General features: G+C 41.7%; 1 protein-coding gene across 15 annotated transcripts in view; it reads left to right on the forward strand.

Moving 5' to 3' along the window:
* GRIN2B (glutamate ionotropic receptor NMDA type subunit 2B) overlaps positions 1-26282 on the forward strand; it is a 292093-nt gene that overhangs the window by 163148 nt on the left and 102663 nt on the right. The window lies entirely within an intron of this gene.

Consider the following 26282-nt stretch of genomic DNA (forward strand, 5'->3'; position numbering starts at 1 on the left):
CGATCCCTTATTTGCATATGTGGACCTGAGTGAAAACTATCTACAGTATCCCCCTGCTGGCCCAGGGTGAGAACTTCAGTACATAACAGATAGGGGAAATTTGGGAAGTTTTCTGATCAGTATCGGGTGGTGTGGTGGGACTGTTCCGCTCCCCTGACCTCCCTCTGACTGAGTCAATTGCATACCAAGAGAGAGTGGGGAAGGCACGAGGCGGCGACTAGGTCAGGGTGGTGCAAACACAATACCAGGAGCACTGGATTGGCTCCACTGGTGTATCTGTCTTTGCCTGGCCTCACCGCTGCCTCATCCATCACAATCTCCATCCTACTATGCAGCAGCAATTCAGCTGGAGGGAGGATTAGTCCCACCATGCTGTCCACTACTATTTCTACTCCTGAAGCATAAAGCAGCCTCCCCCATGCTTGGATGGACAACACACTTGCACCAAATGTGGCCCAAAGGGAAGGGCAGGACATCCTGCAATAGGAAGCACAGCCGTCTGCTTCTTGCAATATGAGCTCAGCCACTGGCTGTGTTGTTCTCTGGGTGCCTTCTCTAGACAGCGTAAGGGCTGAATGGAAAGGGTGGCAAGGACATGGCAGCAGAAATCTTCACTACAGTTCTGGCTTGCCACAGCCAGCCCTTAATGGGTATCTTTTCCAGGAAGGACTCAGTTAATTTTACAGACCAGGATAGGAGATGATTTCAAATTACGGACCTGAACAATTTGGCCCCACTGATTGTGTGCCTTTAAATGTTGTAGCAGCTCTGTGGGATAAACCCACAAGAAGGAATCTCCCACTGACAGTCTTGTAGGGTACCAGGTTCTTATTGATTTCAGCAGCATGTACCTCAGTATAAATGTGTCAAAAGTTGTGACCTTAAAAGGTTAAGCTAGGAATGAAGCCTGTGTCTTACCTGCCTATAAAATCACTACAATTTTGTTGTTGTTGTTGTTGCTGCTGCTGTTGCTGTTGTTGCTACTGTGATGGTTTCAGCTATCAGGGAAAGACATATTTGTACTGTTGTGCAGCAAGGACAGACTTGTTAAACTAAGGTTTAAATGGCAATCAGTAATATATTTACAATTGCTTGCATTGATCCAGAACCCTTCTTGCACAGGGGACTTCTATTCTGTTCTGTTCTGTTCTGAGAGAGGGGCAGACTTTGGTCTTTCAGATTTCAGCAGTGCCCTGTGCAAGGCCAAAATTTGGCACATCCTGCCTCTCACTTTTTTGCTCAGCTTTATTCGTTACTCATTAAAAATGCAGATATAAGTGAAAACGGCATACCAAAATGTATTTTATTAGATAAAATTGCTCTGAAAAAAATGTATATATTAGGATAGATTCATACCAAAATGCTGATGAATTTCTATGAGTATTATTATTTTTTAATTTGCAAACTGATGCAGAAATGTGGAAAGCTGAGTTTAAGATTGGAAATATAAGAAACTGGAGGAAACCAAAAATTGATAAATTCACCCCACTCTTATTCTCATGTTGTGCTGTGTACAGCCTCCCAGAGAGAAGCTCGCAGATGCTTTTCCTTTCTTTGCCACACTGAACTAAGTTTGCTTAACATGCCATCCAAACCACAGGCTCGTGGTTTAGCTCTAACCAGACTAACCACAAGCCATAGCCAAGCTTTGTTGTTTATGATTCATGGCTAGTCTGGCTAAACCACGAATCTGGGTTTGAACAAAGTGTAAAGCGAAACTCGGGCTTAGCTTGGCACATCACAGCAGCACCTCACAATTGACACCTCAGACAATTTTTCATTTCTCAGTGTTATGGGGGAGAATGGGGAAGATATGGGCTTGTTGCTTTTACTGGCAGCCCTGCATAAAGCAAAACTTCTTGTCTTGGCCTGGGGGAGAGGAAGAGATCCAGAGCTGACAATGCAAAGAGATTGCAGTCAGCGGTATAAAGCCTTCAGTGAACCTATGTGAATCTATGTGTGAGATTGTGTCTTCTCTGCAGATGAGCTATCACAGTTGAGAATGGAACATATAAGCAGGAGGTCTTGCAGTTCTAAATGAAAAAGCTAGCGGCAAGGTATCGCTCCGAGGGACCCGTATTCTTGGAAGCTGTTTCTCCTATCCAGTTTTGTTATTATTGGAGGCACACTGCAAAACTTCTTCAAGGTTGTGGGGGAGGAACAGAGCTAAGTTATGCTTTTGGGCTTGGTAGACTAAATGCCTGCTGCAGGGGATGGGAGCCCTGATTTTTCAGTTATTGCAGCAGAAATGCCATCAGTTCAAAACTTTAGAAGCAAGAGGGAACTTCTGAATTCATACACATGACACTTTACATGGTCTCTAATTGGAGGATTAGATTTGGTATCACTCAGCTAGAGAACATGCAACATTTCTGATTATTCCATCCTCAGTGTTCCATAACAGCAGCCTTGACTACAGCATCCTTTAGAGCAGTTGCACAAGGCAGAAGTCAAAAAGTTTAGCTGTAAGAATTTGGTATACTGCATTTTATTAATCATTGTGATACACATACACTTCAGCAGGCTCCAGAACTCCTTAGATTTTTCAATATATATGTTGGTGTGACTTGCCTCCTAGCCCACATACATAACTCTGAATCGTGGCCTGTGATGAGGCAAAACTTGATAGAATTATTGGATGCCTCATGTCTCTTAGGGCTTACCTTGTTCTTAAGTTAGAATTCTACCCCTGATATTCAAAGTTGGTCAACGAAGGATGACTCCATAGAAATGAAATGTAACAGTTTCCTATTTGGTATGCAGAATCCGGATGAAATCAGGGGAACTTTAAACAATTTGTTAATATGTGATGAATAATTGGCCATGACAGCAGAATAATAAAGTAAAAAATGGCAAAATCTCTGTTACTTAAGTAACTAACTGCTGGTAATTTTATCATGTCAAGGTCCTGTAAAAGAATTAGATTAATGAAAGAACATGCCTGCCTATTTTCCATTTTATTAATTGACGTTCCTCCCTTCCCCCACAAATGTTCTTACTATATTCCAAGTGATAAAAATAGAAACGGCCGTGCTGCCATGGTTCCCCACACAACTTTAGAGTCTCTTTCCATTTTCTTTGATGCAATTTCACATAAAAATCTGGTTTGACAAAAGACCAGCCCAGTGCGTCCCCTAGTGGTTATGTCCTGAGGGGAAACCTTGACAATAATCATGGTCATTAGGAGATCATTGCAAACAGCAGAAGTGTTAACTTGTAGCTTCCAGCCTGAACATCAATTCAATTAATAACCTCAAAAAATATCTTGCAGATTCACAGTTTGACTAAACTGTTTGTTTCATTTTTCCAGGCCTAAGCTGCCAAGCAGTCACAATATTCCACTTCATAAGGGAAGTAGCAATTTATAAGGAAATGTTTCCTCCCTTATAGCCCACATTCAACAATGTGCTTAAACAAATGCTTAGATTTTTTTTAAAAAAAACTGCATTCATTTTGATATAAGAATTAGTGACCCCAAGTGTATATTTCTATTGTTTTAATAATGTTTTAATATTTCACTTTAATTGCATTTTACCTTTTAGAATGTATTAGGCTTGATTTTTGTGTGTTCTGCATTTGCAAGTTCCCCCCTGCTACGCTGCATGCCATCTCTCCCTATCCACCCCTGAAAGTGGTACAAACGGTAGGATGTTTTAGCACCAGAGTGTAAATCAGCTATCCTTGAAACTATCTGAGACCCAGGAAGAGGGTTTTATGATGCTGTTCCCTCATTAAAGGCTAGGTTGCCAGGGTAACGCCGGACATCCAAGACCTAAAATTGTCTGGGCACTTCAGGGCCACTCCAAAGTGCTGTGGGGGTGACGATACCAGTATGGAGCCATGTGTGCTTTACTTCTCATGACCTGTAACCTTCCCTGACGTATGTAAAAATGTTTTATAACACTTCGTTTGCTGTGTTTGAACTAATATATAAGCTTTTGTTCTGAAGTGCCTCGGGGCAGACCTTCTCAACTGGCATGTTGAGTTGAGTGAGCTCTGACCTATTGCAATAGCTATAATAAACACTGGGTCCCTAAATCTGGATGCTGGACTTGGAAATAGTTTCCTTGGTTCTGTGGTTTATTCTAAAGGTTGTTGTTCCTCACCTGGGTTATGAACAAGGTGGTGTAGAGGTGAATTCTTATGACAATTTTTATCTGAATGGAAGCTTGCAGCTGCTTGAAGTTGGTGCTGCAAATATATTGTAAAGCTCATTCCATGGACTTTCGATGGCTACATATGAATATTTTGTCACACATTTTACCACAGATTTTATCACTCACCCATAACCAATTTGTGGTATAATCCTCCTTACCACCTGTTAGCTTGGTCATCTGTAAGAATAAAACTGAAGTCACTAACTAAGAGTGACAAAAAGGACTTCGTTTGAATGTTCAATTAGTGGTATTGTAGCTGCCAAAAATGAGGAAAGCTCTTTCTGTAGCCAGAAAGGTTGTGGTGTTTTTCTATCAGTGTTAACTGCCCCTGTGGGTTCTTGTGATTTCAGATTTATTTGCTAGCCTGGGTAAAATGGGTGCAATCTCCATGCAGCCATCTGGACGCCACTTCACGCAATCAGCTTTCCACATGGAGCGCTGCACACATATTTCTGATTTTCTGTAATCTTTATGTGAAAGAATAGGCTATTGCCTGCTCAAATGACTATAAAGCAGTTTTTTCAGTGTTGTAAGAGATTGTCCTGATATAGCAATACTTAAAACATACAAACCATACAAACCTTTTCAACTCTGATGGGTCATCCACAGGTCACTGTGAGCACCACACACAACGGACAACATCATACCTTCCATTTCATTTTACATAACATTTCACAGATAACAACGGTCATTTTTTGTAGCTGTAATGCCAGTAGCGCAGCTAGGCAAATTTAGTTCTCAAAAGTAATAGTCTTATAGGGATGCAGGACCCCTGTGTATTGCTCCTTTTCTCCCCCATCATTTCATGCTTTACCACTATTTCTGTAGTCCTAATATGTTAGAGCAAAATAAGTTTTCCAGCCCTGATTTTTTTGTTAAAAAAGAAGTGCTCTGAGCATGTGCAGTTTCACAAAATTCACTTAAATCATAGTGCCGTCACTACCAAAGGGGAAAACCAAAGGTGCAGGGCAAAAATGTTCCTCTTCAACCAGACCTTTGGCGGATTAACATCCTATTATACTTTTAAATGTGTTTTGGGGGTATTATTTCATTTTGTTTTTGTTTTTGTTCTTGTTTTTATTTTGCATTTTTTTCTCCTCTCACCATTGGAATGAGAGGAAGAAACGTGCTTTTTGCAGACATTGGCTGCAAGAGGTACTTCTCTCTTGTACATCAATGCCTGTAAAATGCAGGCTTCTTTCTGTGCTTTTCCTACCTCTTGCCTGCCATGGGGAGGGGAGAAATAAATACTATCCTGGCTGCTTCCAGAAATGCTCAGCACAGGGATTGTATGAGCCCCATGCAAGGGATTTTGACAGATGGGCAGGGCAACCCAACTATCATGTGATGTCATAGTGACATTGTGTGATTGACAGGTGGGTGCCCTTTGCCCTTTGTCAAATTTGGCCTGTGAGGCCAATCCTGAGATGGATCTGGTCCATGAAGCCAAAATGGTTCCCCACTGAGGAAATAGAAGGATTTTTCGAACACCTTCATCTGCCCCAGCTGCAACAAAAAATGCCTCTGTCTCTATAGCCACAGCAGGTGCAAACTCTCCCCCACAGTTTGACTTCACCCTCAATGTATGCCAGCCTTCAACAGAACAGTGTCCTCTGTAAAGTAGGACATATAGCTATCCATTCACTATCAGGTGGGTAGTAACCTGATCATAATAGGTATTTTGAAGCAGATAATAGATTGGACCTGATTGTGTTTATTATATCTATAGTCAGTGTTACCAACTGGGACAGGTAGTTATGGGGAGCTGGAAGTGAAAAATAGGTGATGAACAAGATGCAATAACTTTGCACAGTTTTATCCAACAGACATCCTGTTGAATTTAGTGGCAGAACTCCCCTTATTTTTTTACAGGTTTTTTCCCCTTCCTTCCCCATTATCAGAATTTAGATCCAGGAATCCAGCTGCATGAATAGGGGCAAAAGGTTTTTGTAAGCTAGACCTATTTCTGTCAGTCTGTTTTCAGATAGCGCAGAACTTTCTCAACAACTTTTGCTTCACTCTGCAGCTTTGCAGCTTCTCATGCTCTTATTCAGCCAGAGGCAAATGTTTTGAAAAATCTGAACAAAAACAGTTCATCCAATTTTGAGTTATGACAGTGTGAAATAAATGCATTAGTTCTGCTCTCAAATAATTGTTCAGTTGTGAGATTTTTGGGGGGGTGAATAATTAATTCAAATCGCCTAAGTTTTAAGCATTCAAACTCAGAGTGTATAGAATATTTAGTGAAGAATGCCTTCCTTGAGAGGCTTGGGAAAATGGTTTTGAAATAAATGTATTAACTTTTGCTGATAACACACCTCGCCTTAACACGATGGCTTTGGACCCCCCTCCCTTTTTGCATTGTACATCCTGCATATGTCATTTGTCTAAAAATTTGGGTGAACGTCGCTTCCTAATTCTGAGACATTATTTATCATCTGTAAAACAAATATGACTTTGAAAAATTAACACTATGGAGAGAAAATCTATTAAACTGTCTATTTCACCCTATTCTCCTGCATCATTTATCTGGTAAAATATTGAATTGTACAGCATATTCAGACATGAATTATGATTTTCCTTTGCACGTTGGAACACATTTAAAAGCCATACATTGTTTTAATCAGCTGAGTAAAGACCATCATCTGAGAGATGCTCTAAAAGAGAATATAATGAATAGTATGCAATAAGCAAAGCTTTTTAATGGATAGATGAAGTCTCTTAGAAGAGAGAGCCAGCTCAGTTGGGAGGCTTCTCATTGGTGGAATGGACAGGCCGGCTCAGATTGGAAGTGAATTTATACTCTAATAGTATCTTAGATTAGAATCATTAAAAATATCTATATGGAAACAATTATATGGAAATGAAACAATTAGTTTCAATTTGCAATTATAATGTAATATATTGTTAAATTTCTTATTAACTAGGATGAATTTGTTTTTCTATTCTCTTCCTCCTATTTTTAGCAACATTGCCCCTATTACTCTTCACGCTTCTTCCTCTGAAGCAGGAATATTGCCATTTATATTGTTAACTTTGCATCATTCATGTTCCCTATTGTTTATTTGTAATGAGCCGAAGTTATAGCATTTTGTATTTTGAAAGCATGACAGTAGAAATAACTGCAGAAATGCAAACAACTCTGGTGTGAAGTATTGGATCTGGGTTCCACAGGGCTGTGTTTGCAGCATGTAAGTGCCAGAAATCAGCTTGGTTCTTAACAAATTATTCTCTTTAAGGTCTTTTAAAATTACTATTACAGTGGTACCTTGGGTTAAGTACTTAATTTGTTCCGGAGGGCTGTTCTTAACCTGAAACTTTCTTAACCTGAAGCACCACTTTAGCTAATGGGGCCTCCCACTGCTGCCGCGCCGCCGGAGCACGATTTCTGTTCTCATTTTGAAGCAAAGTTCTTAACCTGAAGCACTATTTCTGGGTTAGTGGAGTCTGTAACCTGAAGCGTATGTAACCTGAAGCATATGTAACCCGAGGTACCACTGTACACAGGTTTTCATCTCTTCCACCAAAGCATTCAGGGTATGGCATACAGAGGGCTTTTAGGAAGGTGGAGTGGGGCAGGAGAGCTATGGGCAGCTGCCCAAGGATGCCGGGTTTTGATGCTGGCCCTGGGGGGCTACATCAGGAGTCTTCAGACCTTTCTTTGTGCTTAGTGAGCTTGATTACAGAAATCTCACCAAGGAGCAGGTGCAGTTTGGGGAACTTGGTTGCATGAAGCACAGAAAAGAGGATCCAATTGTAGCAGGACTAGCTTTTGATGGACAGCAATATTAATTTTGAATCCCATGTGGGGAAATACAAAGTTCACAGAGGTGCTCAAGTATTGGGGGTGGGGAATACAGTCTATCTGCATCAGTCAGCAAATTGCTTTGCTTCTTGTCCTGGAATTCAATAAGCCCCCTCACGACAATCTTTGTCCTGACTAAGCGTATTTGCTTTTTAAAAAAATAATAAAAAAACACACTTCTGTTTTCTTCCAACCACAACTTGTTCATCCACGGAAGGCTCTCTTTTACCCAGTTTTGTAGAATCATAAGTCGGGCTGGTGACAAGCCACAGGCGGCCCTTGGCATACCGTCAGCGCCTAGTTCTATTGCTGCAAGCTACCACCACACGCTGCTGCGGCTGCATGCTGCCACTGCCATGCAGCAGCACCGCATGTGTGGGACCGGGCATATGCACACAGCACTGAACCCGGAAGTGATCCAAATAGTCACCAAAAGGGGCAGAACCGGGGGGGGGGGGGACACCACTGAGTGTTTGCAATCTTTTTCAGTGGTGTTTCAAATATATGCGATTTAACTTAAACACGCGGTGCCTTGGAACGTAACCCCCATGTGAACTGGGAGTTGCCTGTATTCCAATATGTATGAAGTAAGGTGTGGGTGGCTATTTTGCTATAATGTCAGCAACTGGGCAGGTCCTGAATCTGTGTACTCACAGTGAAACCACTGCTTCTGCTGCACTTCATCTATTGTGATATACAGTGGTACCTCGGGTTACATATGCTTCAGGTTACATACGCTTCAGGTTACAGACTCCGCTAACCCAGAAATAGTACCTTGGGTTAAGAACTTTGCTTCAGGATAAGAACAGAAATCGTGCTCCGGTGGTGCGGCAGCAGCAGGAGGCCCCATTAGCTAAAGTGATGCTTCAAGTTAAGAACAGTTTCAGGTTAAGAACAGACCTCCGGAACGAATTAAGTACTTAACCCGAGGTACCACTGTACAAGCTTTTCCATACATGTAGGAAAGAATCAGACACCAAGTGGTGCACCTTGATAAGACTCAAACTGGATAAGGGCTGATCTTAGCAACAAAACTGACCATGAATAATTTCTGAAAGCACCGTGAAACTGAATTTAATACAAAGGCCATGGGAGGTGGCTTGTTTGTTCTCAGAATGTCAAGCCCACCTTTCCACATGAAGGTGGTCCAGAGTGTTTGAATTGTTTTGAACACCAACAGCCATACTTGGTTATCATCATGATTTGGGGACCCTAGTAGTTCCGGCTAATTTGTGAAGCAGCATGTTTAGCAATAACCAGAACTTCCTACGCATTTTATTTAGAATTTGACTTTAGAGTCAAAGAAATGAAAGAATATAAGATGGAGTAGCCAGACTTTGGTCAAGCTATTGAATTCTCATTATTGATTGTATCTTGCTGTCCTCTGTTTTGATTATCAGCATGAAAACCTTATACTGAAGTGCCAGTTGTTCTACCTGTTCTAACACACTCGTCCCAGCTATTCATCAGCAGACCAATAAAGTGTACTTGTAGGGAACTGGTAGAAAGGAGACTTGAGTCTAAGAACAAGAGAGATGAATGCTTGATGATCACATAAAGAGCTTACTGTCCTTGCGGAAACTAGCTCAGGACCAGGTGATCTACTTCAAAGGGTATGCACCATCAACTATTGTGATTGAAAGCTCCAGTTCTACCATTTGGTAGTTTGGAAGACTACTCCAAATAACTTTATACTCTGTTGCACTATGCGCTATTCTTCCTAGAAGGTGATTAGGAAATAAGATGTGTATATCTGGCTCACAAAAAAGCAAGGAGCAAAACATATTCTGTCCTAGTGCTGGCTATGGAAAAACAAAGGCAACTGCTGTTACAGTAGCCATTTTAAAAAGCAAATCTACTGACTGAGTTCACCAGGACTCCCTAAGAGCAGTGCTTTTTTTCTGGGGGACGGGGAACGGGGATGGGTATGCATACCCTTAAACATTTTGTGAATCTTTGTACTTTTGTCCATTTACTATATTTAATTTCCCCGATTTAAACTATAAAAAGGTGATTTTTTTGATTCAAAATGAGAGTACCCCTAAACATTTCTTTAGAAAAAAAGCACTGCCTAAGAGCATTGGTTGGGAACAGCATCCAATAATTAAGTTTCCTAGATGGGTAAGTACCTTGGACTGGCATATATAAGGCCTGTGGATGTTGTTTTCAAGAAATAATTAAAGCCTTGTACAGATGTTATGCTAGTCTCACATTCAAGCATAAGTGAATACATGTACCTACGCAAAACATGCTTGTGTGGGAGAACCCCTTAAAATCTGGGGTGGTGACTGGGCATTGTATGAACATGTAGTTGTGTGAACAGTTGAACACAACGTAACTGCATGTTTGTGTCCAAAGTTAAATCAGCAAACCACAGAACAATGGTGCACACATGTTTACTTTTTTGTCATTAGTGTTTTTGTAGCTTTTTCTTGCCTTCTTATATCCTACCTCATCCCCATTGTTGAGACCAGTTGGTATACTATCTGAGATAATTAGATCAACAAAGTACATCAATAAAATGACCACATATCTACTGAACAACACCCACAATTAAAACCATGTGATTATGGTGTACACAGATCACATGCTGTAATGGTTCTAGGGGTTGCTCGTGCATAAGCCGGTGCTTATCTGGGTGCAAACACCTGGCTGGGTTGCCTAAGTGAACCTTTTCTGTCTGGACAGCCACTCACCCATGGCTGACTCAATCACTGGCAGAATCCATCAGTGGGCGTTTCTTAAACTTCTTCCAGCAAAGAAGCACTTTGACGCCTAGTCTCCTCCTACTCTCTCTGCGCGAAAGCCTTCTGCGCAAGGAGGGTGTGGGCAGCGGAGGACCCCTACTCTCCCCGCTGGTCCCAGGCAAGGAGTCATGGGACCGCCTCGCCGCTTCCCCCATCTGCCCCCCTTCTCCACTGGTACTACGCTGATTCTCTTCCCCAGAAGATGGGCTGCTTCTCCCGATCCCTGGACGCTCTCTGGAATCCCTCTGGCTTTTGCTCTCTCCCTCCGGCACTGATGGCTGTTCCCTGACACATGCGTATTTAATATAATGTCTTAACAGGGCTTAAAACTCAAGCTACAGATTACAGGCCATAAATCTTTTTGGTCAAGTTGGACTCCTTTTATATCATCTATAATCCCACACTCCAACCACCAATTTGTCATATGTCTATTGGGAAAGTTCAGCTGGGATAAGTAAGCTGCAGCAGTTGAGCAGGATCAGAAATCATTGTCTTTCTTCTTTTCTGTATTGCTGGGCATATACAGTGGTGCCTCGCAAGACGAAATTAATCCGTTCCGCGAGTCTCTTCGTCTTGCGGTTTTTTCGTCTTGCGAAGCACGGCTATTAGCGGCTTAGTGGCTATTAGCGGCTTAGCGGCTATTAACGGCTTAGCGGCTTAGCGGCTTTAAGAAAAAGGAAACAAACTCGCAAGAACTCGCAAGACGTTTCGTCTTGCGAAGCAAGCCCATAGGGAAATTCGTCTTGCGGAACGACTCAAAAAACGCAAAACCCTTTCGTCTAGTGAGTTTTTCGTCTTGCGAGGCATTCGTCTTGCGGGGCACCACTGTACCTGGCTACTGGCTGTTTAGTTAGTTTGTTATGATGTTGTTGGTGATTTCTTTTGTCCACAGTAACAATGTGACACATCTGAGACTCTCTGTCTTTTGTATAATATGAAAGTAAGGGTATCAAAATCAAAGAAGCAAATAAACAAAAGAAAACCACATGTTACATGGAGCTTTGTGGTTATTTTCTTTTGCATTTTTTAAAAACGAAAAGCCAAAATTTAACCTGGGCAGGCTTTGACCCAGGATAGAGGCAAGGTACATAGATGCATAATCTCAGTGTAATCATTTTCCCTTTGGTCATTTTCCATGCTAAACCTGTGTTTCCACCCATTGAAAAGAAGAATATAAGATTCCACAATTTCCCCCTCTATCTTTCCCTCACAGGGGAAATATGAACTCGGAAAGAATGAATTTGAGCTGAAGGTAGAGAAAGGGTTTAAGTATACTACTTACCTTTTCTTCCACTTTGCCAACTCACAGCCTGCCCAGGTTGCCTGCCCAGGTTGATTGCAGCTTGAAAAACAAGAAGAAACAACAATAACTCCATCTAACATATGGTTTGAGTTTCAGAAATGCTTTTTCTTTTCTTTTCTTTTTTGCTAATCATCTTTATTGTTTTCTTTCAATTTACAGTCATAGAATCATATTATAACATCTTAGTTCTCCTATGGCTAAACATGTATTTCTAAATAATAATAAAGAAAACAAAAATAAAAATTTGTGCTTAATCGCTTGATTCATTCGTATTCCTTTTCTGTAAATACAGAATTCTGTAAATTCTGTAAAGGAACACAGAAATGCTTTTTCAGGGTTTCTTCCTTAACCACAGATTATACATTTTTAAGGCAAGCTCACAAGATCAGAATTTTAAGACAGAGTCTTTTGATCTGTTCCCCTGCTCAAAATGACCAGAAGTACTGAGTGCTGAGGTAGGTGGAGAGGTTTTAACTAGCCTTCTGATAGAGATGCAAATTGCTCTGGTTATCAGATGAATGAGCAAGGAGGAGCAATAAGCTGTACAGATGAGCTGCGGTGGGTGGGCTTTATGTGTGAGAGATGTGTGTCCTGTACATTGTGTGGGCATGGCAGTGTTGCGTGGCTACACCCACTGATGACATATGGCCCCAGAGTGTTGGCCAAAGTATGTTTGTCACTCCTGTATAAATGTTCCATTCTAGAGCAATTAGGGGCTCTGTAAAGTCATCCTACTGTTCTCATTAGGTAGGCTAGGTACAGTGCTGGTACACAGACGTTGTTCCAGCAGCTTTTCCAGCCTAGCATGGGGGTGGGGTGGGACTTGAGCTGAAGTTGCTAGAGCCACACTTCAGATTCAGTTGATTCCTATCAACTGCCTTCATCCAGATATCTTGTATTTTGTGCTCAAGTCCTACGTGCTGGAGCAGCAGAAAAGGAATGTGCTCTGTCACCCCTTCAGATATTTGAAGTTGACTATTGTATGGCCTTTTAACCACCTCATCTCCAGACTAAACATACCCAACTCCTTCCATCTTTCCCCACAGAGCTTAGACACCATGTTCGTTGCCTTGTGCTTGACATGTTCTGGTTTGTAGAAACCATTCAAAGTCTGTGACCACACTATGCTGTTACAAGTTGGGATGGGGAGAAGGCTGTAAGTTGAGACCCTATAATTCTTGGATCCAGCAAGTGTTAAATATTAATTGGCTCTGGTCTATTTTTTTGGAATCCTGCAACATGTTTAGGTTTTCACTCTGCAGATTACATTGGAATCTACTCTGGATCAATACTGAGTAGAATTCCATGACATTAAAATCTAAGCAAGGATTCAGATTGTTGAAACAGCCAGACAGGTCTCTTGGTAATGGCCCTCTAAGTATAGGCTATTAAGGTAGAAAAGGAAGTGGCTCTGTGCAAATGTGTGAGCCCTCTTTGGGTGAGCCCCCCCCCCAACTTGCTGGTAGTTAGTTAGAAAATACAAAGGCCAGAGCTGAGTTGTGTGTGGGTAAGCTAGAAGCTGAAGGAAGAAGCAGGCTGAAGCCTGTGAGGAAGAAACATGCCTGATTTCTGCTCACCTCCAAAGCTGTGGCTATGGGTGAAGCAAGACCCTCTTGGGGTGTTAATGCTGTGAATTCTTCCATCGTAGGCTCAGGTTGTATATACAGTGGTACCTCAGGATACATACGCTTCAGGTTACATATGCTTCAGGTTACAGACTCCGCTAACCCAGAAATAGTGCTTCAGGTTAAGAACTTTGCTTCAGGATGAGAACAGAAATATTGCTCCGGCGGCACGGCGGCATCAGGAGGCCCCATTAGCTAAAGTGGTGCTTCAGGTTTAGAACAGTTTCAGGTTAAGAACGGACCTCCGGAATGAATTAAGTACTTAACCCGAGGTACCACTGTATGTGTAAATAAACCATATATCATAAAGACATCACTGTCTCTGCTGCTCGTCATTCCAAAGGAAACACAAATCCTGGGTGAGAGCCTGGAAACCCTGGAATCTCACACGGCTTGGAGATTGGGGTGGCTGCAGCAATATTTTAAAGCAAATTCAAAGCACATCTTACATTCAGAGAATTCTGGGCACTGTAGTTAAATGGCTAAGAGATTTAAGAAATTATGGGTTTCAGTTCACCACACAAAAGGTGGCATGACTTTTTCTAAAAACAAACAGAAAACATTTATTTCCTTCAGAAATTTTTTTTTTTTGCCATTGTACCACTTGGCAGGGCATTGACTCTGCTTCCCTGTGAGTGCCCTTGGAGAGGCTTTGTTTCCCAGCTAGTTCTGTAAGTTCTGTAAGTTCATTGAGGACTTACCGAAAAAGATAATAGAGTTATTGCCAGGGTATGTAATGTACAGTAACAAAGCTGAACTCCACAAATGGCAATTCTGAGAGGTCTTGGAAGCATAGAATAAGAAGGTAAAATGTGTTCCTGCTCTCCCCTGAGAGGTTACTATTTTCAAGGAATTTATTATGGCTTGAAGGGGTGCAAGGTGGAGGGAGGATTGTGTTCCTCCCATTAGTAATATTTTAAATAGATTATTTGCACCGGCTTTTACTCCTACACTGTTTTAAAGAGAACATTCTGAAGAAAGGCCTAAAAAGACCTTTGAAAAAATATCAGGCACGTATTCATAAAGAAAAGAATTATGTACTGAAATGCTGGTATTTCAGCTCTGGGGGTGGCTTTTATGCCTCCAAGACGGTGCCCACTGCATACTGTGATCTTTCTTCCTTCTTTTCTATCCTCCATCCATTTGTGTCTTCCTTCATTCTTTCCTTCCATATGTCTCTCACCCCCTCACACCCCACTTCTCCTCTCTTTCTTTGGATACAAACAGGAAATTCATTCATTCTTTCTTTCTTTTTCTGCAGATCTCCTTCTCAAATCTTTCTGTGGTCAGGCTTTATGAGTTGTATCTGCATTCCATCTTGTCCTCCCCCCCCCCTTATGGTTATATTTGGGTTCTCTTCAGCTGCTTCATCTTCCCTTTCCTCTCTTTTTATCCGTTCCTTAAGGTCTTTCCCCCATTAATATACCAATAGCTTAGGTATCTTTCTTGCTGGTGTAGTTTGCTAGAGTAAAACACAGGAAGGGAGAGAACTGTTGAACAGATCAAGTGCCTCTCAAGGTCTGTGGGCTCTCGTTAGCTGAAGATCCCTAAGCATTGGCTATGAAGCAATCTGTCGGTGATGTTGCGGTTGCAAGGTCCCCTCTCCCCCCTGCAAAAAATCTGTATGTGTGTAGGGGGCTGATGTGGGAGTTTTTGAGAGATTAGACAGGATTAGGTGAAGGAACAGAGCAGAGCAACCTATTTTGGTAGGTATTGCTTCAAACATTAACTTGTTAGAAACCTCAGCCATAAAGAGTAAGCTTCAACTGAGTCTAGGAGCAGATCTTAGATGATGTAAGACGTGGAGGTGAATAGCCCTTATGGAAGTACTCTAATGGTAGCCAACTCAGTGGGCCGCTTCTTTGTGCGGCTATTTTATCTTCTTGTTTACTTTGTAAAATGAAACTAAGCCCCAGCTAAATATGTAAGCTTTGTGTTTAGGACTGGCAGTGAGAAGAACTAGCTTCCCAAACACTTCCTTTCCAATTTCTTTTGCCATGTAATTGATTTGGAAAAATCTAATAGACACACAGCAGTAGGGTGCCTTCTGTGTAATTTGTCGTTCTGAAGATTAGGTTATTTTCCTTAAGAGCTTTGGAAGTTGGTTTCAGCTGGGTGGAACAACCTGCGTTTTTCTTCTTCTTCTGTCCTCAGCAAGGCAGTTTCAGTAAAGCAGAAAAATTTAAATAAAAGCAAGGTGATCATTGACGCATTTCATACCCAACTTCCCCATAGTCTTGAGGCATTAGAAGTATTTTGAGTCAAAGGCTGTTCTAGCACCGTGCTCCGGAAAGTAAATTAATTATGACTTGACCAGCTGTAGGTTAAAGCGGGAACTGTGATGGGTGGAAATAAAGTGAGGAGAAATGCAGATGGTTGTCAGCAGCATAACTTTGATCTTATCTTGTTCTAGTTTGTAAAGATACTAGAGGGATGTTCAGACATTCACCTGATCTCTTGTACTGCTTTTAATAGGCTTTTGAAATGTCTTTGTATTGCTCTGTAAAGTCCTGATAATTTGTGAGGGAGCATATAAATAGTTTTTTTAAACAAGCAAGCAAACAACACACCTGAGGTAAAAATGGGGGTTGGGACAGGCACATGCAAGGCAAGCCTGCCCCAATGTCCCCATTCATATGGTCCTACCCACTCAGTCCTCCAGCTTCCCTGTATTGTGCGTGAAACGTCTACAAGGGTTTTTTGCTCATGTTCACTCTAATGCAAGTAGAACGGCTCATGTGATCAGGAACTCTTCTTTATTGCCCACCTTTCAGGCACCTGCTGTCAAAATGGTATCAGGCGACCCACTTTTGCCCACAAGGTTTGAAAGTAAACCACGTAGGCAAAGGCATAGAATCTTAGAATTATGGAGTTGGAAGGAACCCTGAGGATCATTCACTCCATCCTCTGCAATGCAGGATTATTCAAATATCCCATACGGGGGTCAAACCAGCAAACTGTGTGTTATCAGCACCACACTAACCAACTGACATATCCAGGCCTCATGTGCATAGCACTTTGCAATTACTGACAATACTGGGCACAGAGATTTGCACAAACCCCCTTTCAGTCCACTGTTATATACCCCACATGTACAACCTCAGGTGTAAGGCAGCTGCACTTGGCTTGGCTTAATATAGACAAAATGAGGAGGCCTGGCAGGTCTACTTAGGCCCACAGGGTGGAGGTTCCCTTAGCGCCTCTATATCAGGCTTCTTCAGCCTCGGCCCTCCATATGTTTTTGGCCTACAACTTCCATGATCCCTAGCTAGCAGGACCAGTGGTCAGGGATGCTGGGAATTGTAGTCTCAAAACATCTGGAGGCCCGAGTTCGAGGAAGCCTGCTCTATATGATATACTATTTCGAGTATGAGAAGTTCTTCACTACTGCTGGCATTTCTTGTGCAAAGGCAGACAGATCCGTTTGGGAGTGGCAGCAGGAAGGAAGGATAAGTGCCATTATAAATAGGAATGTTGAGTGTGGGCGTCTGTCACAGGAATCTGTCCATTGACAAAATGTGTGGATGGAGTTGTGATGGTGGGCAATCTATCACCACTCACTGCCACCACTAATATTGCCATTCCCTAATATTTGTGCGTTCAATGGATGTTGGAAGGAGTTCTGCCTATATACACATGGACACACAACCGTATGTGGGTAGAACAACTTCTAACATCCATTGACTGTGCAGGCATTGGGGGAGTGTGGAAGTGGCATGCAGTGGTGTTGATGGGCTGCGCTAGCCCATGTGGAGACAGTGGGCAGGGGTAGACCACACAGCTCCTATGCCTACCCCATGTTCTTTAATGAGAGGAGGAGTTTGTGTGAAGCTTCTGATGGTTATCTCAAGCAGAACGAGAGCCAGAGCTGCTAATAAGAATTACTGGCCTAGAGCATTTGTAATCTCATCTTCAGTGTGCATTTTAAAAATTGACACTAGATCCCAAGGACAGGGAACAGTGTCTAAAGGGCAGTTGTCACTTGTGTATAATATACCAAAATATGCTAAACTGCCATGTCTGGCTATAAATACAAATCAGATACTCAGATGTCAAGCTTAAACAAAGGGAAATAAAGGAAAATAAAGGAAACTACTCAATCTTCTACTTTCTCAAAACAGACAAGGGCAGGAAAGATGCAGGGGCAGGGCTGTATTTCTCTTGTAGTGGTTCAGAAGAAATGGTTCTTGGTCCAGACAAAACAAATTAGTTCTGTGCAGATGTTCCAGGTTCTGTAGGAATCACTTAGTTGTGACAGGTCAATAATTTTGCATCCAGCCCAATGTTTATAAGCAGTTCATTAAAAAGGGTGAATCTTTGAAGCCAGGGCTGGATCTAGACACATCAAAAACGCGTTTGAGGAAAATTCGTTGTAAACTTTATTATGAGAAATCACATTGGTGAAAGATGGGACTCCACAGCACCATCTGGTGTCACAGTGTTATAACGCATATAAAACATTTTTTCTTTACTAATGTAGCAGAGTCCTAGGATATGAGATCAAGTGATCAGGAATATGTTAGAATTAGTTGATGTGCTGCTTTTTCTTATTTAATTCTTATTTTAATGTTGAAATAAACTACAACTTAAATATCACTTATAACATAAAATGAACATTAACAATGACTAATCACATGTCTTTTGGACTGTATCCTGCTCAGTCATACAGAGACTAGATTCACTGAAATCAATACACATGACTAAATTAGGTCTGTTTATTTCAGCTGGTTTTCTCTCTGTGTGACATAGTTAGATACAAGCCTTTTTTTAATGATGCATTATTTTTTCAGCATGGATATGTTCAGAATCAAATATCCAAAATATATTGTGATGCCTTTTTTTAGAATGTCTGGCACCAAGAGCTAGACAGGTTGGATGTTGGCAGAGGGTTCCAGCAGGGTTGGATAGGCCCCATACCAGCTTAACCAAGCCACACCATCATTCACTGCTGGGCCCCTGGGTGCATTTCTGTATTGGGCAGTAGTGCCACTATTGAGCGGATGAAAGCAGAGTTTAGATCTCATTCTAAATCACTACTGCTCACCCACCACTGAAGTGTGTCGAAAGGCCCGGTGGATGTGGGAATGGAATTAGACACTAGGAGAGGATATATTGTTTAGTTATTATTCTTCCTTGCTCATGTGAGTGAGATCAGCAGAGTACCATCCTTTGCAGCTTAAACCTGGAAGCTAAGACAAAGTTGATTTAACCTTCTAGAAACAAAAATACAGGATGCTTTAATGCAGAATGGATTTTCCTAGTATTACCCCTTTTCTTCCCTTTAAAAATAACATTCCCCCCCCCACATTGTTTTGTGAAGAAATAAAAGTAGTATTTACTTACATAACCTAGGTATTGAAGCAGCAGGTACAGCAGCAATATAACTTACTATCTAAGTTACAAAAGTACAAAATATAAGTTCAAAAATGATGTCTGAGCTGTAGAGCTCAGACATGCATGTGTGGTCAGCTTGGAATCATGATGAAGAAAGAGAGGCTCCTCAGGCAGGAAGAAAGTATGTTGTGTTACAGCTTCCTGCCAAGGCAAACAAAGGAAGTGATGTCCCAGAGTTCTCTCTAGTAAATTTTACAGGGAAGCTCTGTGAGCCTTAGCCCCCTCCTGTGCCTCTCTGGCAAAGCAAATTGTTGGTTTGATTGCAGTAATGTCCCACAGTAGAGAGTGGGGGATGACGGAGAACACAAGTGGTGGTAGCCACAAGCAGAGTTGGGCCCTGCCCTAGTTGTATGGGTATGGGGGAGGGCAAGGAGACCCATCATCAGCACCATGGCAAGCTCTCCCCTCAATTATCTGGTGCCATTTATGCCTGTTTTCCTCTTTTCTTGTGCCTCAAAGTTAAGCTTCTGATTGGCTTCCTGATACATATTTTTGGGAGGGAAATTATTTTTTTACAAAACTTTCCTGAATTAACTGTCAAACGTCATGTTAGAGAGAAAAAAAAGGTGGTGTAAGAGATGGCTTTTGAATGCAAAAAGTGAGAGGGGAATGTAAGCTTCAGTAGATAGCAGATGCAGAAGGAGCCCTTGAGTTGGCAAATCATCCTATATGGATGATTTGTCTTTCTCAGTGGTAAATGTGTGATGTGAAAGTGGATGAAAAAGTATGTATCAGCTTAGATGAGCAGATGCATGTGGGTGAATTATTAAATCATTATGTGCTTGGCCAAATCAGGTGTCCAGTAAAGTAAGTCCGTTCTTCCTTGTTTTTTGTTCATGGTGTGAAGATCATGAAGCCTGAAACCTGTGCTTTGCTTCATGCTGTAAACTCAGCAGGAACTCTGAGGAAGCAATAGTTGGGCACTGCATTAACTTCTTCAGCTCTGTAGGAGATGACGACAGCCTGATTCCCACAGGGGTTTTCTAGAAAAACTTCCACCTCTAATAAAATGGTGAAGGGCATTAGTCCTAATTAAATTGGGCTAATAAGACACATAAATATATGTCATCACTTCCTTTGCTCTCATATTACATATTGCCACTGTCTGGCTGCCTTGTTTTCCCTCTTTTCCCCTGTCACTTAGATCTTGAGTAGATGTTTGTGTTGCAGTAATGATTTTGCTTTAAAACAAGGTTAGCAGCAATTTTGCTTTCCGAGAGATAAGTGCTGTGAAGCTTTTGCATGATGGCTCAGAAGGAAGAAGGGAAAAGAAATGTTTGTTGTGGAAAAAAGAAGGAGCTGCTGAAAAGGATTTGGAAGTTGGGCGTAAAGACTGTATTAAAAGGAGTATCACGAGAATGGCTGGCAGCTGAAAAGAAACAGCACAGCGAGGAAAGGAAAGAATTCATGGGGGAAAACAAAGCCATTGGTTTTTAGTAGCAAATAAAGAAAGAGAGCTTGGGGATGGACAAGAATTGACTTTCATTGTAGATCCCTAGTTCCCCTTTCTTCTGAACTGCATCCAGCTCTGTATTCCTTAAAGTAGAAAAGAATTCATAAACATTTACAAAATTTACAACAGGTTCACCTTTTGCCACTCTTCTAGCATCCTAATAATTGGAATCACACAAACACTTAACACATGGTAGCCATTTAAAGCGGTACTGTGATGTTGACGGGCAAAGAAGTTCAGTGCGTGACCTTGGCCAGTCTTTGTCTCTTAGCCTAATTTACCTCACAGGGTTGTTGTGAGGATAAAATGGGGAGAGGAAAAATCATTTGAGTTCCTTGGAGGAAATGGGATATAGACATGCAGTTAAAAAAATAAATCTGTCAAATGAGTAAAGTAGCAACTATCTCTAGGAACACTCTACCAAAGCTTTTATTCTTTTCCTCTGCTGCACCATTGGAAAGAGATTACTTCAAACTTAATTTGTTATAGAAGAAAATACTGCGGTTTATGTGATCAAAGAAATGAAGCAGAATAGCAAATAAAAAATTATGTCAAAGAACATGGAGGCATTAGGATACCAAATTTAATAAGATATTATTAAGAAGTAAAATTTTCAATCATTATTGATTGGATCAAGAATAATGATGATCCACTGTTGAAAGCTGAACAGGAAGTATACAAAATACAACTATGGGAAACACTTTGGCATAAAAGAAAGACAGATATATACAATCCAAACTTTATGGCCTCAGCAAAAGTGATTTGCAAAGGGTGGAGTTATTACTTACAAATTTCAGCTCCAGCAATATCTTGGATGATCTCAGTCCCGAGAAACGAATCATCTTAGGGTGCTGTCCGCCCAAGTCACATGCAGAGCAGACCCATTGAAATCCATTGACATTCAGTATGACTGAGTTGGATATCTCCCTTAGAGACTGAGAACTGTGCCACAGGGGTGCCTCTTTTCACCCTTTTCAATGCTCTAGCCTTTCCCGAAGCTGCTGCTTTTATTTTATTTAGTAGTTTGAAGGCTGTGTGTTCTTCCTCTTCAGCACGGGAGATAATATCTTCCCTGACTTTTTAAATAATGGGTGAACAGCAGTATGGCAGTCCTTCCCCTGCCACAACTGAGGCTCTCTCTTCCTCATCCACAATGTAGAAACACGGCACCTGACGATTGCCTTTTAAATGGGAACATGTGGAACTATTGTGCAAGGGGGAAATGTGATTAGCTAGGACACATATTCACTATCCTCTTCTGAATGGCATGTCCACTCTTTCTGTCCTACAGCCGAAAGGTTTTGCTTTCCTTGTCTCTCATCTAGGTGTCCGGCTTCCTTCCTAGTTGCCGCAGCAAGTACCCCCCCTCCTTTTCTGAGTGAAACTGTGACTGTGTAATGCAAACTATATTGGTGTTAATTGCTTGAATGCTGCTTCATGGACTCTGTCGTACCTTGTTCTCTTATCCAGCAACAAGGGGTACTCAGTGGAATTAACACAGCACATGTAAAATGGATGAAAGAAAGGAAACACACTGTCTAATTAGACTGTGGAAATTGCTGTTGCAGAATAATATGAAAGCAAATAGCTTAGTAAGATTCCAAGAAGAGATTAGAGACTCCTCTGGACGGAACAAGCTTTTGTAGACATAGTAGGCAGGAAAGAATTGATAAGGACGATGGTTTCCTAGGACTGTTGGAAAGTTAGGTTCCAATATGTAATGCACTGTGTTGAGCATAGGGAGTTGCATTTATTTGAAGTTTTACAGCATCCATGGCACACAATTTTGTTGTGACATGACAACTAGATATAGGCCCAAGGCTGGTAACTGTGCTTTGTTAATGGCTGAGCTTCATCTGGCTTTAGGGATGCTTGACGAATTTGATCTTGTATATTCTGATACAAACTGACCTAATTCTCACCTCCTAAACTAATGTGTGGATTGTAACTCTTAGTTACTCACTGTCTTCTGCATTTTCTTGAACATTCTGACGCATTCCTTGGCTTTATAAAATTATCAGATGACCTTTGAAATGCACATTTAAAAGAAAATGCATTTGGAAATGAATATTTTGAGAGGAAATGCATTTATATATTCAAAAACATTATGTGTGAATTTTCGCACATATTTTATATTTAAAACTGCAGATTAATGCAGAAGTGCAACAGAATTAACTAATGGGAAAACACTTGCAATAGTGAATGTTGGCATTCATTTGGTAAAAAAAAAATGCAGTCTAGCAGAGGACAGACAAGAAGGAATATATATGAAAGTATCAATTTAATTATGATTCACCCTTTACCACAGTTAATATTATTTTCTTAACATGAATTCTATTGGTCAATAGGCCAAATGATACACGTTTATTGCTATTAGGTAGATTATTTTCCCTCCCTCCCTCCCTCCCTCCCTCCCTCCCTCCCTCCCCCCGCAACCGAAACATTCAGTGAAATGGGGGGAAATATTTCCAAAGGAAGAAATAACCTACCTATTGTTATGGCAATTATCTGGCATTACTTAATTCTTTCGTCTGTTTCAAAATGTTATAAATAAGACACAGTTTTGCATGAAGCATGTTAGCTGTGGTTTTCACATTTAAACTGGCAGTATTGTTTGGGGGTAATAGACAGATGATGCTAACTGAGTTGTGCTTCTCTGGTGCCAAAGACCACGGAATCAGAGCTAAACAAAATGCTGCTTCAGAGCTGGGACTTGTCCCCCAGCTGCAATGGACACCAGCACTACTGTGCCTTTACTGGCTGTTCTTCTGCTCTTGCATCAAAAATGTCACAGCAAAGCGCTTTGACGGAACTGGCATGGACTGATCAGGTGACCAGTGTTGGCACCATTCCAAGGGAGGAAGAAAGGACTCATCAGAATTCCCTGATGACCGCCTCTGCTAGAGCTGCGTGGAATCCCCCAAGCATCCCCATTGCTCACAAAGCACAATCTTACCCCTAAGCCCAGACTGGCCAGCTTAGGGTGAGATGGGGGCAGGAGGCAAGCGGCTGTGAAGCGCTTTTATCCAGGGACCAAACAAGAAAAACAATATTTACCTTTTCTATTTTAAAAGTGAAGGTTGTATCCGCATCTGTTCCAAGGGAAAACAAAAGCTGTGCCCTGCGTATGAAAAGTTGGGGGGAAATGCTGCTTTTATACTAATAAATGCTGTAATGAACTCCAGCACTGAATATGCTTCCCTCATGTCACTTTATCCCAGAGTTGCTTTTCTGTGAAGGCACCAATGAGAAAATGTTCAATAATATCAGATAATTTGATTTTCTTTGAAGACATTTTAGAAAAAAGAGCCCCAAAATCTCATTTTAAAAGATTGGCCATTTGATGTACCAGAGCAATTTACCTCTTAGTGCTACTTGAGGCTTTGCCAGTCATGTTATGCCCCTTCCTTGCTACTCCCTGTCACAGCAGGGCTTCATTGCACAAGTTTGAGAATGACTGATGGCATTTCACAGCTGTAAGGGTTAAGGAACTCCAATGACAAGGGTGTATTTCAGAGCCATCCCTCATCAAACAACTACTTTTGTATTGTCAGGCAGGGGATGTGCTAGACCGTTATCTTTCCTTGATAAAGGACTGGATGCGTGTCAATAAATGGAAGTTCAATCTAGATTAGATGGAGGCACTGTTAGTGGGTGTTTCCCTTGACCCATGGGAGGTTGCCTGCTCTTGGTGGGATTACACTCTGTCTGAAGGAGCTGGTATGTAACTTGGGGATCCTTCTGGGTTGTTTGCTGTTGCTTGAGGCTCAGGTGGCCTCAGGATCATGGAGTGCCTTCCATCAGCTTCAGCTGGTGGCAGGGCCGTCTTAAGCATATCCGCCACCGTAGTGCAAAGATCCCTCTAGAATCCCCTCCCCCCATTTCCCAGAGTTGTCAACCTTTTCTCAAGCCTCTGTGGGGATCGCTCTCCTCCTGTGGAGGCTTGGGAGTCAAGCTGCACGCCTGCCAGCCATATGGTTGACGGGGCACAGCTGGCGGGTGTGCAGGGAAAGGGGAGGCCACTGGCAAAGCTGCGCAGCTTCCTTACTTGCTGGAGTGCCACTGAGAGGCCAGCGCCCTGGCACAATGTGCCAGTAAGCCCAATAGGAAAGACGGCTCTGGCTGGTGGTTCAGTTGCACCACTATCTGGACAGGGACAGTCTAACTTCTGCTGTCTCTTCTCTGATAATCTCTAGGTTAGATGACTGCAACACTTTATACGTGGGGCAGCCTCTGAAGACAGTTTGGAAACTTTAGCTGGTGCAGAATTTGGTGGCCAGGTTGCTCACCAGGGAACACAGTTTAGGCATTTTACACCGATCCTGCCCAACTGCACTGGCTACCAATTAGTTTCCAGGCTCCATTCAAAGTGCTGGTTTTGTGGGATCATTTATTCCTCCTCCCCATTCATTTAGTCCATTTATAGACCACGTGCTATTTGAAAGATCAGTTGAGAGACATGTTTTTCCTGTTGCAAACACTAACTGCAAGGGGGGATCACTGTTGGGCCTCAGATGAGTTCCACATTTATGAGGATCCACATTTCTAGCAGTTATCAGTGGTGCTTATATGCAGAACATGGAAGTAAGCAAGGGGTCAGATACACCATAAGTAACAATATTTACTGAGTAAGGCACAGTCTTAAATACATCACTGAAGTCTTTATTGTAGCTAAAGCAGAGATCCACTGAACTGGTGTGATATTTACTTTTTAGCTTTGAATTTCACTTTAAACCGGTTGTATCTAAGTTTGGAAGGGTAACCTCTTTCAGGTTGACAATTTTGAGAAGGTAGAGTTTAGACCCAGCTCCCTAAGGACTCCTGCTCAGTAAGTAAACCTGGGACTCCATCTGACTCAAAAGAATTTGCTAAACCATGTTTCAGCTGCAAGTTTTTGCTTTGGGTGAGAGCCCAAATTCTTTTCCGAAGATTTCTAAGGAGCTAGTCAACAGGTTTCATCCATAAATGACAGTGAATGCTGAGAATGCTGTTTCTAAGACCAGCATAATCTGTGGATCTTTTATAGCCATCAGAAACAGCATCTTTGGGAGAGGGTAAGCTCCTACATTCATTGGGAGCCTTTGGAAAAGCTGACTGCAAACAGATTTTCACTGCCCCAATGTGGACTTATGTCAAGCTGTGCCCAATGAAAGCTGACAAGCTGACAGACTAAATCTGTCAATGGAATATGGGGGGAAAGGGGATGTCTCTTATGCCCATCTTAGAGACATGGATACAAAATGTAAGGCTAGGGAAGGTCTTGTAAATGATATATGTTTATATTTGGATAGTCTTCTGATGTGACGAACTGTGTGGGGAGGAAAAAATGTACTAATGCTGAAACAAACCGTTCATTTTAAATCCTTTTGTCACAAACAATCCTTTTGAAGCAGTTTTCTCTCTCTTCAAACTAGTATTCCCTTTGTCTCTGAATATGATTGGCCAAGTGTTACTTCTAAAGAGTTCAGTATGGGATGGGAGTGCGGACATGCAGGCAGGGGTTGCCTTGTAATCTGGTGGCTTAGAATTGAGTGATCTGGTGGCTTAGCATCCAGAGTTGGGCAGAGTTTGGAGGCAGTAGAACTAGTATTTTTTCCCCCCTGGCAACAAGGATACTTTTGCATGTTCTGCTTCTTCTCTTGCTTTTTCATTACTTGAATTAAACAGATATTAGGAGAAGATCAAAACCTGGCTGATGCATGGAAGATTAGTTAAAAGGAAAATGGGAAAAAAAAGTTAGGAAGGTCAGCTCCCTTCAGAGAGCTTTGAGGTTATTTTAAACAACTATAATAGAAGCT

Source organism: Podarcis pityusensis (genome assembly GCF_964106645.2).
Source record: "Podarcis pityusensis genome assembly, chromosome: 10".
NCBI classification, from domain to species: Eukaryota; Metazoa; Chordata; class Lepidosauria; order Squamata; family Lacertidae; genus Podarcis; species Podarcis pityusensis.